Here is a 6,000-nt window from a genome sequence, read left to right on the forward strand (position 1 = left end):
TAATTTTGTAGATGAATGATACCTCAGGAAATATGAAGAGGATAACAAAAAAAACTATTCCTTAGAATCTTAACATCTTTGGAATTTTCTATTAAACAAATGAAGTTGAAAAATTAGAAGTCCACTGAAGGTGTTGGCAACAAAGACTTCATATATATATATATTTTTATGTTATTGTCATTTGATCTGAAATCTTTTTAGACGAAGGTTTTGTTTGATACAGTTTTATTATTATTTTTTAAAATAAATTTTTAATAAAAAATTATTTTAAGAAGTAGTAATAAAATCATTCCAAATGAAGCCTAATTAACACGGCAATGTTATGGAGCTACGCAACAATCAAACGTCAAAACCAATAAAGCTAATTAGGCCAATTACGTGAAGACAAGAAAGATTCTGCTCCAAATTGAGCACAGTGAGTTAACAGTGAATGCTAGGCTGATTCTACTTCTGAAATGTCAAAAGATTCTGACGATATAACAATTCAAAGCTTAGCAGCTGAGTAGAAAAATATCAGAGCTTGAACTTATTTAAATAATCCTTGCAAGTGTCAAGCGATGCTTATAAAATACGTCAATTGATTCGATCAGTATCACCTTTAAGTGTCATGTAGACTTTGTTGGATAGAAACTTTATGATGCTTTGAAAGAATGTTTTTTTAATGCTTCTGAGAACGATATTATCTTAGTGGATGTCTGAAAATAAGGTAGCCATTGATATAGAGATATTATTACTCGCGGAGTGTGGACGTAGCTCTACGTTCGGACTTTCAATTAAATGAAAACATGTGAATTTTCTTTTCTAGCGTGATCCGACGACTTGCAGGTTCAGTCCAAAGTGTGTATAAATTATCTTTGTACACACACTGCATGTAAGTTTTACACAGTGTGTGTACAAGCAGGCCTGGTTGTTAGGTCACGTTAGAGCTATATACATGTCTTCAATTAATTGGAGTCCGGACACGGAGCTACGTCTGAACTCCGCACGTAGTAATTTTTCATTGATATGACACCAAATTTAATTCAAAAAGATTGAGCAAAGCAGGTTGTAGTGGATCAACATTTCATTGAGGAAAAGCTTACAACAAAAACGGTCCAACTTTCATTTATAAAGTCATAAGATCAATTAGCTGGTATATTTGCCAAGGTTTTTTGAAGAAACATTTTAGATAGTATATTTAGATTTTGTTTGAGACAACATTTTTATTACTTTCTAGTACAAAAAAATTTATCGTTCAAAATTGTTCTTCTAAAAAGATATTTCATAAAGCAGGAAGAAAGCGAGCGACATAATATGAGTATGATTCCTTCCAATTATCTAGTAACTTATGAGTAATTTTATAATGGGAGATTTACATATATACCACTTTATACTACTCTACTTATATATTTAACACATAAAACTTTAATATTACGTACATAACACCCATAGTTTATTTTCATATCAAATATGAGTGGTAGAAATGCAATATATAAGTGGTAGGAAGGAAATATGAGTGATATATTTGATATTAAAATAATATCAGGTGGTATATATGTATGTAATATTAAAATTTTAGGCGTTAGATATGTAAATAGAATAGTATAAAGTGGTATGTATGTAAATTTCCCTTTTATAATTTGTCAATGTAGCTTATACAACAATATTTATATTCTGGAATAAAAGCATATATACTCTCTTTTTTTATATATTTGTTCATTTGTTGCATAAATATATGTTGCGCAATATATTGTTCTGAAGTAATAAGGAAAAAAAAAAAGTTTGTTCTTGAGTAAAAATGGAGAAGTAAAGCTTGTTGATATGAGAGAGGCTACATTAAAAAAAAAAAGCATGGAAGGAAAAAACATGCAAACATACTAAGAATGACATTGAAGAACCATTTTGACACCTTAAAATATAATGGTGCTGAAAATTTCTGTAATTCCATTGAAGGTGTGAAAGGTCGGTGTAAAAAATATAGAATTTTCGCAGTAGTTATTAGCGATGATTTGTATGACGGTTTGTAAACCGGCACTAAAGATTGATATAGACAACGGTTTTCACCATTGCTAAAATCTATCAATTGAATTAAGATTTTTGCTGCGATTTTATAGCCGCGGTTTGCAAACTGCCGCTATAAACAATTTCAAATTCATTGTTACCTCTCAAGCCCTAGCTCCTGCTTGACTTCACACTTTAGCATCAGTTTTAAGTTTTAACCACTGCTAAAAGTGCAGCTAAAGCCTTCCTATAACAACACTTATGAAATCGCTGCTAAGGCCTTTCCAGCAAACACAAATATAACGGATTTGCAGTGGTTCTTAAACCATTACTTGTAAATTAGTAGGTGTTTAAATCGTTGGAACATGTTATAAAAAGTGCTGCAAAATATGATTTGTTGGTAGTGAGTGTCATTTTGAAGAACTTTAAGATAAAACGTATTCCATTATTTCATGTTGAAAAATAATTATAGTTGTTGCATGCCCGAACATTCACGACGGTAGAGGGATAAAGTGCTTAATTTTATAGCTTTGAACGAAGATCCATAAAAAAAAAACAAATAAGAGAAGTGCAAAATCATACGGGACACCATAATTTTTACGTGGAAAATCCTTAAAAGGGGAAAAATCACATGGTATGATCCAATTAAAATGATTATACTATTGTTTATAGTTGATTACAAAAGATGTTTTTTTTTTATTCGGGAAAGGTATTGACTCAATGTATTAGATATGCATGATATAGAACTCATTACATGGTTAGAGATGGAAGAATCCAATAATATAAGAGTTATTCTCAAGAGAACGTTGACCTGTTCATTTAGTTGGTATGACCATATATAGTCGGTCGACGGAGGTCGGAGGGACCATAGTTAAGTGATTGAGGTGGAGGGATCATAGTCAGACAACTGAGGTAGAGGGGACTGTTGTCGGTGGGAGATGGTGGTTGGATGGATCGTATTAAGCGGGTGGCGGAGGTTAGAGGGACTATTATCATGTTACAAATGTTGGAGGGATTGTTGTTAGGTGACAAAGGTTGGATGCACCATTGTCGTGCGACGGAGGTCGAAGGAACCGTAATTGGCAGGCAACTATGGTTTAAGGGATCGTAGTCGAGCGATAGAGGTTAGAGAGAACACAGTTAGGTGATGGAGGCCGTAGAGACCGTTGTTGTGTGACAATGGTTGGAGGGACTGTGATCGTTGGTAAGCGATGATGGTCTGATGGACCATAGTCAACGGACACCGATGGTTAGAGGGACTGTAGTCGCGGATGACAGTAGTTGGTGGGAGACTGAGGTTGGAGGGAGCAGTGAGAGTAGCCGGCATACCATAATGGATGTCTCCAATAAGATGAGAGAAGAGCACATCATGCCTTCTAAGAATTATGAAAATAGGGCTTATGCTAAAAAATAAAAAAAAAAACATAGATTCCTCTAAAAGAAGGATGTCGCAATCATACTTAAGCTGCTAAGGCGATGCAACGTATCACTAGCTTTGCTTGATTGATAAACTCCATAGTCCATATGTCTTTGGCACTTAGCATATAATTTCTTTGTATGCCCTATTAATTTTTTTTTTATTTTGTTCATTTGTATATTGTTAATTAGCCCCCTCTTTATCAATTATTTGTCTTCAATGAAAAAATATTTTTTTCTCTTTCTCTCAATGACTTCAGAATAGCTTTTCTTTTCGCTTCTGGAACAGCTTGGGTTTTTAATTCCAATCAATTAGTCCATATTGTACTTAAGCCTTTGCAAACCTTATAAGATATGAGAATATCACATCAAAGAAGGTCATTTTTGAATGGTCCGTTAGGAGTTTCGTCTATTAATTAAGAGATTTTGTATATGTAATATGTATGAATTTATCTTAATTGACTCAAATATCCTCTTAAATAAAGAGAATATACCACATCTTTCCTCCTAAGAATCACGAGGCTAAATGCTTAGGAAAAAAAAATAGGGGTTTTCCTTAAAAAATATATTGGAATTATTTGGGATTTTTCTAATTGCTTTCTTTGTATAACTCAATCTTTTTTAGTTTTTTTGCGATTTTTTTTACATGAGACTAAGACATCGTTTGAGACGACTTTCTTATTGCTTCTTAAAGCAGTTTTTTAGTATACAAATTTTAATTTTTATACTAATAAGCTGCTTTAAGAAGCAGTAAGAAAGCCGACCCAAACGAAGCCTAAGGCTTTGTTTGTGACGGCTTTCTTATTGCTTTGTAAAGATGCTTTTTGGTATAAAAATCTTTTGAAATCATAGAAAAAAATAGTTGTCTAAAAATGTCTCAAAAGAATCCTAAGATTTTATTTGGGGTGACTTTTTTATTACTTCTTAAAGCAGATTTATAACAAAAAAACTAAAATTTTTGTTAAAAAAATATTTTAAGAAGCAATAAACAAGCCGGAGTACTTTTGACCACTACTTTTCATCGTTTTCAATAAATTTTTATACTAAAAAATTGTTGTAGAAAAGAGTAAGAAAACTGTCCCAAATGAAGTCTAGCTTCTGAGATAGCTTTCTTATTACTTTTTAAAGTAAAATTTAAGCACAAAATATTTTAATTAAAATAATTTTGTACTAAAAAATTGCTTTAGAAAACACAAAGAAAATCATCTCAAACGAAACATAATTTTCTTATTGCTTTCTAAAGCTTCTTTCTAGTTTTTAGTACAAAAATTTATAGCTGAAAAAATTTGTATATTGAAAGCTACTATAAAAAACAATAATAAAGCTGTCATAAACCAAACCTTATCCGTTATCCCAACATTTTTATTGATTTCCAAAGTAAATTTTTATTACGAAAATTTTTAGTTTAATAAATTTTTGTATTAAAAAGTTTTTTATAAATAAAAGAAAAAGCTGTCTCAAACTAAACCTATATGATTTTAAATGGTTTCAATACCGACATTCTTCAAGAGTACATTTTATAGCTAAAAATATTTTATAAATTTTTCTAAAAATGAAAATCTTATTCTAATATAATTCAAAGCATATTCAATTTTTTTTTAAAATTAAGAACAACTAATATTTGATTAGGATTTGAAGAATACTTAGTTATAGATCAAATTTTTTCGTGATTGTTGTTAACTTTTACTAAATTTTATTCGAATGTTATGAAAATATTAATTGAATTAAATTCGGTTAGTTAGCAAAAAAGTAATTAAAAGTTCCTAAGAGGCCTATTTTTCTCTTAAAAACATATAATATTTATATCAAACTTTTATAAATACTATGCTTTTATATTAAGACAAAATTTATTAATTTTTCTATTCACGAATTTTTAGATAAATATTTTTTTTTTCCTAATTTTTCTAAATTACGACTGCAAAATTGACCAAAAAAATCAAATTCCTTCTAGAAAAATTGTTTCTGATGTGAATATATGTCACTAATGATGAAGACATTTAAATAATTAATGAAAATTAATGAAAAAAATACTATATATGTGAAATTTTTTAAATAAAAAAGAAGCTAAGTTTTTATATATTGAGGAACTTTTTAATATAATGGTGGTTAATTTATTAAGAAACTCTAAAGTTAAGTCTGTTTGTGCAAGATTATTGCCGTGAGATCATTAATCCAAAATATATAATATCTCGATAATTAAAAATTTGAACTATTATAATATTTATAAGCAAGGAAAAATATATTTTTTAAAATTAATTATTATTTTTGATACAAAACATATTAAAATGATTTTAAAAAATCATAAATTCATACTGAAAATAATATAATTAAGAATATGAAATATAAGTAGATTAAATTACCTGAAAATCTATTATGATAGTAATTTTAATTTTTAATTACGGACCCAGCATCGAATATTTGTCCGATCTGGTAGACCGAACAAACGGTTCGAATACGCACCGGCGGTGGCAAACATGTAATTTAACGGCCGGGTGGACTCCCCCACCAGCTTTCGCCACCTTCTTCGTCCTTTCCCCAATTTCTCCTCTTCTCTCATCCTTTTTCAACTTTTCTTCAGTTAAATAAATAAACCACAAATAAATA

The sequence above is a fragment of the Dendrobium catenatum genome, unplaced genomic scaffold (genome assembly GCF_001605985.2).
Source record: "Dendrobium catenatum unplaced genomic scaffold, ASM160598v2 fragScaff_scaffold_1013, whole genome shotgun sequence".
Lineage (NCBI taxonomy): Eukaryota > Viridiplantae > Streptophyta > Magnoliopsida > Asparagales > Orchidaceae > Dendrobium > Dendrobium catenatum.